Here is an 11,953-nt window from a genome sequence, read left to right as displayed (position 1 = left end):
TGCATTATTGGTTTGAGTCTGAAATATACAATCACTTTGGCAAAAGTTCTGTAAGTTTCTTATAAAACTAAGCATACCTTACTATGATTTATGAATTCTTCTTGTGTTACCCAAGAGAGATGAGACCTATGATCATGAAAAGACTTGAATGAGAACGTTTATAATGACTTTTGAATGTTTATAATGACTTAATATAACACTCAGTTGAGAAGCAAACCCAATGCCCATCAATATTTGAATGGATAAATGAATTGCAACATATCTGTGCAGGGTAATACCACTCAGCAATGAAAAGAAAGGCAATACTGATGTATGCAAAAATGGTTGAAAAACATTATATAGCACCAAAGAAGCCAGACAAAAAGGATACAGATAGTACACAATGAGATGTTTGCTCTTACTTGTTAGAATTCCGTTTTCAAAAAGACAGAAGGTAATGCATTTTGACAAGGATGTGGTGTAGAGGGAACCCTTCATTCCATATTGGTGGGAATGTAAGTTGGTACAGCTAGCATGGAACACAGTATGAAGGTCCCTCAAAAAGTTAAAGACAGAACTACCACCCAATCCAGCAACTCCACTTCTGGGTGTTTATTTAAAAGAAAACACATCGGTATCTCAAAGAGACACCTGCATTGCTATATTTATTGTGCCATTTATTGTGCCATTATATTGGCTTGGAAATAACTCGAGAATGGGTGAAGAAAATGTATACGTATATGTGCATTCATGTGTCACTTAACAACGTGCTAAATTCTGAGAAATGCATTGTTAGTTGATTTAATGCCTATGAGAACATCATAGATTGTACTTATACATACTAAGATAGCTATGATGTCACTAGGTAGTATAATTTTATGAGAAACCATCAAATGTACAGTCTACTGTTGACAGAAAAATAAGGAGAAAAATGCAAGTCTGCCATTTAGGACAACATGGATGAACTTGGGAGAGATTCTTAGAGGGCAAGGAGAGCATAGGAAAGAGAGATCCTCAAATGGAAAAGAAACACGAGTAAAAGAGAAACTGAATATTCACTTGACGTTGAATCTTACACGGCCGTGGACTATTTAACCTTTTCCATATGTCTTCTCTGTAAGATGAGATTTTAGGTTTTTCCAGGGTAGTGCTGTGTCTCATAAGCCCTGGCAATTCCCATAGCTCTTAGCACTATCTTTTGCAGTTTAGCATCTTAGTTTGGCAGGTATTACAGAAAAGAGAAAAAGAGGGAGAGCTGTGGCTTTCACACATCTTTCCTAGAATAGCCAACTGCAAATATCATAAGAACCAAGGCCATTCTATATTTCCCAGAGCCTAGCAGAGTGTTGGTACATAGAATAATAAACACTCATTGATTAACCAAAGTGTACACTACAGAGGAAAAGAAATGCTCTTCTCTCAAAGCCCCATTGTCTCACACACATGCCTCCCAGCAGTGGAAACGTTTAAATATGCTTTTTGTTGTTTTACAGCCGTTTGCATTTAAATTGGGTGTGTCACTATCACATTTCATTAGCTATTCCTCATACCAGCCCTGTGAGGTTAGCGCTGTTATCTGCACTTTACAGGTGCCCTGAGAGGTGGAGCGACTTGCCTGGGATCAGGTGCCACAGGGCCTCCTGGAGAAGTGGATTTCAGCGTACAGTTCCCCTCCCTACGCTGCAGGTCCACACAGCTCCATGGCTGGGGACACCGTGAACTGTGGATTTTCTGCAGCAGATTGAAAATCACAGTAATAGCACTAATTCCATAAGAGATCTTTGAATTAGGATTGCAATCATTTGGCCTGGCTATTTTTCACAAGTAGAATTTTTAAAAGATAGTTTGGTGGGCTGCCTACACTCAAGGTCCTTGAAATGATTTACTTCCTTCGGAGATTCAGCACCATTATTTCCTGCTCATCTCCTGGGCCTTTCAGAAGGCTCCCTCCATTTAGCAACCTCTCTGTAGAGCTCATCACTACAGCACAATCTTTAAACAATACTGTGTTTGGATTAGGGTAAAGTAATTCTGTAAAGTTAGAAGGGATCTAGGCCTTATTTAATGAAGAAAAATTTAACATGGTCTATAAACTTCCTAAAATTCTATTTACAGGCATGTCCTCATCCTCAGGGGATGTTTGAAACTATGGACCATACCAAAAGCTAATATACAGTGTTTTTGCCTCTACACATACACATGTGCGCACGCACACACACACACACACACACACACACAGCCCTATGCTAAAGTTTAGATAATAAACAAGGGATACTTTAAGAGATTAATGATTAGGGCTGGGGATTTAGCTCAGGGGTTCGGTGGCCTGTCTTGCAAGCGCAAGGACCCGAGTTCAATCCCCGGTACCAAAAATAAAAAAAAAAAAAAAAAAAAAAAAAAAAAAAAAAGAGAGAGACTGACTAACGATTAAAGCTCAAAATACAATGATTATAACAAAATATACTGTAATAAAAGTTATGGGAAGCCAGGCATAGTGCTGCTTGTTGGTAATCCCAGAACTCTGGGAGGTCGAGGCAAAAGGACCACAACACTGAGCCCAACCTGGGCAACTTAGCAACTTATGAGACAAATCTGAAAATTAAAAAAAAACAAAAAAACCCCGCCATTTTTTTTAAAAAAAGGCTTAGTATATGTAGCCCAGTGAAGGCTCTGGGTTCAAGTCCCAGTAGTTCCCTCCCCCCCCCACCAAAAAAGTTATGTCATTGTTTTTCTCTCTCCCTCAAAAAGGGTTAGTTTACTACAAAGACTGTGCTGGTCTATTTGAAAACAGAAATGACTTGTAAGAGACTAATGGGGAGGAAGTGTATACTACATGAATACACTAGATACAGGGAAGATTCATGTCCCAGATGGAATGGAGCAAGAAAACGCAATATTTCATCACACTACACGGAAGCACAATTTAAAATTTACAAACTCTCTAATTCTGGAATTTTTCATTTAATGTGTTTAAGCTACAGCTGACCATGAGTAAGGGAAGCCATAGAAAATAAACCATGGTTAAGGGGCCAACTGTATAAACAGTTACGGATGTAGATACATATGGCCTTTTCTTTCCCTGAGAGCAAGCTTTCAGAAGCTCTCCTTAAAAGGGAGTGTGTCCCTAATGGATGGGAAAACTGTAGCTTAGTGAACTTAAGGATCCGCCTTAAGCATCACACAGCTGAATAGTAGCTCTGCCTCACAACAGCAGGACTCTGACCATCATCTTAGTTCCTGGAACCTGTGTTTAACTTGAAGCCTGACATTCACAGGCTCTTTAACTCACTGACTCCATGCTACAGCATTGGCCTCCTCACAATGTTACCCCTTATCAAGAGAAAATCGTCAGTCTGGCCTTTCCCTTGTCTGAATTAATTTGTGCTCTGCAGCCTGGAGGACCTTGGGCTGACAGTGAAACTCACACTTCTCAGTGCCCTTTCCCTTAAAAGCAGAAGGGGTGGCAGCATTCCCGGAACCCCCTGTTCTGATAACTCTGTCCAGTGTGATTAGCAATACTGTTGTTGCATCACTCACTAACTCCCTATGTGATGCTGGATGATTCAATTAAGACAAGTGGTTTTCAGCCTTGGCTGTACTTTAGATTCACCAAGGGAGCTTTTAGAAATCCCCCACCCCATGGCCAGGCTGCACCCTGGACCAATTAAATCCAAATCTCTGGAGGAAGGACTCAGTCAAGACTGTGTTTTCTAAGCTTCCTATGTGTTTCCAATGTCCAACCAAAGTTGAGAACCACTGATAGAAATAAGAGGGAAAAAATGCTTATGTTAAGGTACCAATTATGTACCAGGTGTTTTTCATGAGTTAGTTCATTTATTCCTAACCATAGAGGCTATGTAACTTCTCTAAAATCATGCAACTGGAAAGTAGCAAAGTCCAGCTCAATATCCAGGTCGTTGTGATTCCTAAGGCACGCATTTATCACAGGAACAGAAAGCTATGTGCAAAACATAAATTTAGTAAAGATTAAATACAGAGATACTCATTAAGAACCTAACACACAGTGTGGGTCTGAAAAATCACTGATTCTATCTCTCAGTCTATTTTTCTAGAATGTTCCTCCTAGCCCATGCTCTGACATGACACAGACTCTAGGATGGAAAACTTCATGATAATTCCAGCAGATGTATAGTAATAGTACCTTTTGAATATGCTAACCATATTATATCAGAATTTTAATGTATGGGGATAAGTCTCATGGAACAAAAGTTGATGAAATATATCACTGAATATATGTCCTACCTGTTATATGCCTTTTATAGAGTCTCTTAAATTATATATTTAATGTTTTATGGCCATTACTTTTTTTTTTCTGTCATTGTGGGATAAATGGGGATTCCCCATTTAACTGATAGGAAAATTGTTATGGGTAGCCTTGCCCTGCAATACTGTTGAAACCTGATATAATCAAATCATCCGCCAGTCCTTCCATCCATCCATCCACCCATCCATCCTCTTTACGAAACTACAGCAGAAGACAGCGCCCTAGTAATTCTAAGATTCACAGTCTCTTTCAGTCTATTTGTGAGAGCCATGAGTCATTAAAAACATTTTTTTTTCTGAATTAGTGGCATTTAGTCAAACAGGGCATGGATGAGGGGCTTAGGCAAACAGTTCTCAGGGTGGGTGGGGTGTTGGCATCTGCACAAGGAGGGTGACTTGTTAGGATGTCTGTCCATGCTGACAGGCACCAATGGAGTAATAGTAACAAGAGCCAACATTTCTAGCCATCCTTTAGGCCAGGTATTGTCCTAGAGCAGTGGTGGTGAACCTATGGCACGCATGCCGCAGAGGGCAGTTTGTATTATAAAGCTCAAAAAGGTTCACCATTGCTGTCCTAGAAGTTCTGTAGTGAGGATGCAAGTTTCATACCAGGCAGGCTGCACCCAGAGTCCAGTTTCTGTTCTGAGTGGCCCATAGTTGGCACTCTGCATCGGCAGGTTCCATATCCCCAGAGCCAAACAACCAGAGATTGAAATTTTTTAAGTGCATATTGTTGTGAACATGTATAGATGTTTTCTTTGTCATTATTTCCTTAAAAACTTTGTATAACAACATTTACATAGCATTAGGTATCGTAAGTAATACATACAGAGATAATTTATAGTATATACATGGTGGAGGTTATATTTAAGGTAAACACTTAAGGAGTAAGGGATCCTTGGAGTTTGGTTTCCAAGGTGTCCAGGGACTAAACCCCCAAAGTTTGGGACTAAACCCCCAAACTCCTCTCACTGAGGAGTGAGAGTAGCTTGGGAGCCATCAGTGGGCTGGGAGATTGTCACCGAGGACTGAGGACTTAGGGTTGTGTATCAAGCTCAGAAAAGGAGGGAATGAGATGTGGCCAGCCCAGGCCATGCCCTTGTGCTTCCTATCTCCCCAGTTTCTCCAAATCGCTCTTCACCAACCTCCATTTGAGAGAAGGAAACGGGGAGATGGAGATAGTCATGTTTGAGTGTTGGCTGTGTGCCAACATGGTTTTCAGTTCTTAATACACATTAACTTCGAGAAGTTCCATTGCTTGCCCGTGGTTCATTGCTATAAAGGGTGGGACTGGGTGGGGACTATGGAGTGAGACTTCACAGTCTGGGCCTTAAGCATGGGTGAAGGTAGGCACCAGATCTGATCAAGCTGATGCCATGAAGTGCCAGGTGCTTCATTCTCTCCCTTTCTAAGAAATTTTTAGTAGAGATTCTTGGTAGAATATAATTAATGTAAACCAATAGCAGTTTTTCATCAGGGAAAAGTAGATGGCCATAGAAGGAGAGGGCTAGTTCTTGAGAAACCTCATTATGCATGTATTTGTTTCCATCAGTCTTGGTCTGGATCCTTGTTTGTGTCCTACACTTGTATATTTGTTCTTTATGTTGATGAGGGGAGGGAGTCACTATCAGTTATTCCAAAGCTCTAATATACAGGCAGGTTAACACCATCAACTTTTATGTGACAACTCCATAAACAGCCAAGGCAATTATGCAGCAGGTGGGAGGGGACGAGACTCTGCTCAAACACAGAATGAAGGTTCTCTCTCTCTCTCTCTCTCTCTCTCTCTCTGTCTGTATTGTTTTATTTTGTTTTTTCAAAGCAGGGTCTACCTTTGTAGTTCAGGCTGGCCCTAAGCTCACTATATAGCACAGGCTGACCTCAAACTTGTGGCAATCCTCCTGCTTCAGCCTCCTGAATGCTAGGATTACAGGTGTGTGCCACCATACCTGGCTCTATTTTTCTCAAAACAGGGATTCTGAGAATACCCTGTTGCTTGACACTGAGCTAACCAAAGAATAACATCCAGCATGTGGGAAGAGTTCTTACTGCTGTTGGGGGAGGAGGGGTGGATATAGGTTCTTGCTGTGTATCTTAGGCTGACCTCAAACCCACAATCTGTCTACCTCAGCCTTTCAAATACTAGGTTTATGGGTGTATACATAACTTTTATTTTATGTTTGGGTTTTCTGTTTTGCTTTTTGGATATGAAAGGTTTTAGAGGTCAGGCCTGTGAGTAGTGCTCATTACTTCTCATATTCCATCAGCTGGAAATCTGTCATATGGCCACCACCCAAAGCAAGGAAGGCTATAAGATGTGCCTAGCTCTGTGCCCAAGAAGAAGTGAAGTTTTTTACTCTTTATTTTTCTTTGGGGGGTGTGTGTGTGTGTGTGTGTGTGTGTGTGTGTGTGCGTGTGCACTCGCATGCGCGAGTGTGTTTTGTTGTTGTTCTATGTCCTGTAGCAGAGGGATGATAGTTGCCATTGGAAAAAGAATAAGCAGTAGATTCTCCTAGCATGATCCATATTCTTTGCTAATTCTAGGTGTGAAAACAGTAATATCTCATTTTCGTTAAGTACTTACCATGTACCAAACTGTACTGGGCTCCCTTATTTACACAGCTGCATTTCATGCTATAGCAGCCTTGCCTATGGGCTTTGAAGCAAAATCAATTGTTAGTTGTAATATTAAAAAGGTCTACTCTTCTAAAGGTAATAGCATGCAGGCTGTGCCCCTGTAAGTCTATTCATCACCCCTCTTTTCCTTCTTGGGCATCCCAGAGATTAACAGGCTTCCTTCTGGCTTCTGGTTGGATTGGCCAATGGAAAGTACCATTAGGAGATCACAGTTGGGTCTGTTAGTGTGTTAAGCTGCTGTGCAGTTTGGCAGTGACTTTGACTCTATCTACGGTCACTTAGCAGCCTTTTCCCTTGCTACACATCTCACCAGATTCCAAAACAAGTCCCCCCTCAGACCCAGGAAGATCATGGCTTCCAGCCGATGATAATCTCTTGGGGGATCACTGGCCCTGACTGTCCCTTTGCCTTTCCCACACTTCTGTCAATAGTCTCTTCCATGAATTCTTCTCAGTTATCTCTTGGAGAGTGCTCTTTGTCACTAGCTCCTGACCGATTCTACAAAGTCTTGGAGAATTTATATAACACCTCTTATGAAAATGACTGTGTTTATTATGGTATCTTCTTTGAGATCAGGCAGATCTAGTTATGAAGTCCAGTTTGATCACTTACTTGTTATATGATCTTAAGCCACTTACTTGCCCTGTGGGAGCTGTGCTTTACTCATAAAACAACAGATTATGGTTTGTGAGGATTAAAAGAAATAACATGCTGGGCCTGGTAGTACACATCTATAATCCCAGCACTTTGGAAGACTGAGGCAGGAGGATTGCCTGTTTGAACCTGCTGTGGGAAATTTAACAATTTAGTGAGACTCAGCCTCAAAATAAAAAAGAAGGCTGAGGATACAGTTCAGTGTGAAAGCCCTGTTTTCAATACTCAGTACTACAGAAAAAGAAAAACAAGATAATGTAAGTAAATTAGCATGTCCAATATTGGGCACATAATAAGCTATGAATAGAAGTAACAATGGCAAATGATGTCATAAGAAGTACCAAACTCAGTTATTAAAATTTTAAATTAATCTATTGATTTGACTGATTTTTTTTCAAAAGTGACAATTTCTGGTGTGAATGATGATATGAAGATCAGGAACACAAGTGAAAGTATAAAATTTGATAAAATCTTTCTGAAGGACATCTTACTTGTGCATATGCAAAGCCTGAAATATATGCATTCTTTCTGATTCAGCAAATCACAGCAGAAAATAAGGAAATCATCAAGGATGCATTTACAAACATGTTTACCCTCATTGTCTATGGTAGTTACAATTGGAAATAACAAGCATCTGATAATACAGAATTTAAAGACCTTGGGAAAGTCCATACAATGACAAGTAGATGAAAATGATGGAGAAATAGTCACAGCCTATTGGTAAGTAAAGATTCAGTTACAAAACAGTATTTCTAGTCCATATTTTTGTAAAACAATGAAAAGAATAAGAATTAAAATAATACTTGCTGCAGTAGCAATTTTGGCTATTTCTTGATGACAGCAAAAGGTGATATTTGCCTCTATCTTTTTTTTCCTGTATGTGATAATTTTTCTGCAGTGAACATTGTATGCATAAGCTTGACTTTGGCTGCAGATAAAAAAAAATCCAAGCTATAGTGACTCAGTACCAACATCTGAAATTTTTCTCGACTTTTCCTTCTGGCCTTACTGTGACCTCCCCCCTCCCACCAGATATAACATATGCATTCAGAAAGAGAAGAAAGGGCAGGAAGGACTAAAACAAAGACAGGAGGATTGCTGTGAGTTCGAGTGTGACTATGCTACATCTGGGCTACACAGTGAGATCCTGTCTAAAAAAATAATAATAATTTTTAAAAAGAATAAAACAAGGACCAGAGCTCCATGGTAGACTTCAGCCTAATTGGGCAGATTTGTATTACATGACTGTCACTAGCTGGAAAGGGGAAGAGAGGACTCTTGGACATGGTGTTGAGTCAGCCACTTTGCAAAGTCTGCCATAAACAGGTATGTCTTTTATAATTAAAAAAAAAATAGAGTTTCTGAAATTTTAAAACAAGTTGTTTCTTTTTCTTTCTTTCTTTCTTTTTTTTTTCTTTACTGCTTTAATGCCTCACTCCCTCCAGGCACCCTTCCACCCACTCAGGCTGCTACAGTCAGCAAACTCACACTGCCAGAGCTAAGGGGGTGAGGAAGAATGAAGAAACCAGAGCTGAGGCTGCGCCCTTCTAGGCAGTGGGAGTGGAGAGATGGGCCGTGTGCCAGGGGACTGAAAAACGACGAGCTGGCTTGTTCAGTCAACCTCAGCGGGTCTCTCTGGTCTGAGTTTCAGGCTCTGAAAGCTTATCAGGAGAGACTTTTGCAACTTCTGTACTTCTGGCCCTGTTCTTATTTTCTAGATGGTGCAGACCTGGCTTGGTATTTTCCCCCTGCTTGCTTTGGTCTCAGGAGGCCATCCCAAATAAACAACATGACCGCAAGACCTGAGGAGGGAATGGACTGAACTGCCCGGGTACAGGTCCTGGCTGGATGCTTCCTTCTCTCTCTGTGTTCCTGGACAACTTTCTCTGAGTTTCTGCTTCCTGCAAATGGGAATAAAGAGTCTGCATTTCATACAGGTGTTGTGAAAGATTAGATGAATCAGTGTTTGTCAAGTGTTTAGAAGGAGCCTGTCACATAGTAAGTTTGATGAAAGTACTTGTTTAATAAATAAATAAATATGAGAAAAGCAGAAACTGTCCTAAGCCGTCTGGGCTTTGTTTGATGTTATTTATATCTTAATTGATATAAAGCTACAAAAAAGGGCTGAATTTTTTTTGTTGTTGTTCCCTGAAGGCTGCTCTACGTGGTCTTAATGGTAGGTAGGAAGGAGAATGTACAAGGAGCTAAGAGCTACAAAGCACCTACTGAGTGGCAAACTTCCTAACATGTTATATGCAGCAGCTCACGTGAGGCTCAGGAAGTAGGTGTATCACTGCCCTCACTTTACAGGTAGGAAAAACCATAGCTCAGAGGGGTGAAATAATTGACCACAGTCATATCCCTTTGGGTGTAGAGCTGAGAGCCAGCCCAGGCATGTGTGACTCTGATGCCTGCATTGGCCGTATTATGAATGATGTGGCTGGGTGTGGAGGCTTGTTCTGTAATCCCAGCACTCTGGGAGGCTGAGGCAGGCAGAGCTCAAATTTGAACCCCTCCTGGATAATTCAATGACTTAGCAAGACTTTGTCTCAAAACTTTTTTAAAAAGAACTGGGGATGTAGCTCAGTGAGATTTGGGTTCACTTCCCAGTGCTGAAAATTAAAAAAGTATAAAAGATATATACCAGGTAGACTTCACTTACTTGATCCTAAAAGGTTAACATACTGACCAATTCCTAGTTTAAATGTAGTTGAGATTTTACTTAAAGGCCCTGGTAATAAATCCTTCTGTAAAATACTATTTCTCTATATTTGGTTTGACAAGTTTGAATTTACACATACTGTGTTATCTTACAATATAATGCATCTCTATTGTTCCAAAATTAAACTCCAGGTGTGGAATTTAGCTGAGATTCTAAGAGTTGTGGATCTTTCTCTGACTGATGATCTCTGTGTTCTAAAATATATGAAGCACCGTAAGCTCTACTTTACACCAACAGACGACCACCTTTGTAGCCCGCCCCAGCCACACTATCTTGAAGTTCCAGCCTACTTTAGGCCAGGTGAAATCATCAATAATTAACAACAGGAATATCTTGTGGGTCCAAATTCCTCCCCAGCTAGCAACAGAATTCCTTCCTGCTCTCTGATCCTTCATTGCTACCTTTGCAAATGCCAGTTCCAAAGACAGAGTGAGAACCAACCATTATTGCTCAATATTTTTATAATGACTCCGACCGTGTTTGAGCAGAATAGACATGTTCAGGGAGAGTTCCCTGTTCTTTTCCTTTGGGGGGGGGAGAAAGAAAGGAAGGAAGGAAGGAAGGAAGGAAGGAAGGAAGGAAGGAAGGAAGGAAAGAAGGAAGGAAAAGAAATCACTAAACCCCACCCTACCCTAGCCTTAGCCTCTAAAGTTCTGGAGTCTGTAGCGCCTGAGATAAAGCCAAGATAAAAAGAATTGAAAATAAAATAAGTTAAAAAAAATACTTTTGTTCGCAGCTCACATACACACCCACCCCAAGTTGCAGAGCACCAGGTGATCTGACCCAGCCAGTCACCTCTGAGGCCTACGAGGGAGTGGCGGTGGCCCTGGACCTGTCATTGGTCAGCCTCCAGTTCTATCCCAAGGACATTAACCCTTTCAGAAGATGACACATGCTAATCTCCACCAGCAGCCCCCAACTTCTTACTCTTAATGCTTTCCCTTTTATACTCTTGGCTTTATAATAGTTCCCATCCTTGGGTGGGGGTGTTAGAGGGTACAAATAGCCCACATGCAGCTGCAAGGAAGCTCTGAAGTGAATATCTTACGGGTGGGGCATGTGGTAGGCAGGAGAGACCAGAGAGAGATTAGGTAAAACATTAGCCACAGTCTTTTGGAGTGAGTCCAGTGTCTTTCAATGATTTCTTTATGTGCTTTGGGTGCTGGGCCTATTTGGCAGGGGACACGTACTCATTAGACTTTTTCACAAGGATTTGCCACGTTACAGTTCTGAACATGTGAACTCCTCACCAAGGATACTTGTGTTTTTATCATCTTTCCCCCATGTCTCCCAAGGGAGCTATAGGGAAAAGCACTCCAAGCAAATGAATCCAAATCACTAGGTAATGTTCTAAAAATAATAAATGTTGCTATTGTCTGGATCTCTTTCAAATTTGAGCTCATTTTGTGAGCTGGAAGATCCATATGTCAAATTGCATGTATATTATTTTTTATTAAAGGGTAAGTAGACCACTGCATAGAAGCAGGTAAATTATTGAAACACAAATTGAATGATTCTCAGAATACCCGACTGGATTTCAGCTAACTTAATTAAGCATTGGTCAAGGGCGGGTAGGGTCCGTGTTTCCTTGACTTGTCTCCATGAGCCAGCCTTGCAAGTTGGGATAGGCCAGAGGCTCAGCTCTCCAAAAAGAATTTGACGAAATTAAGGTGCAGA

Source organism: Fukomys damarensis, unplaced genomic scaffold (genome assembly GCF_012274545.1).
Source record: "Fukomys damarensis isolate Sample0158 unplaced genomic scaffold, DMR_v1.0_HiC HiC_scaffold_35, whole genome shotgun sequence".
Lineage (NCBI taxonomy): Eukaryota > Metazoa > Chordata > Mammalia > Rodentia > Bathyergidae > Fukomys > Fukomys damarensis.
The sequence above is the reverse complement of the archived record's forward strand: the minus strand, read 5'-3'. Positions refer to the sequence as shown.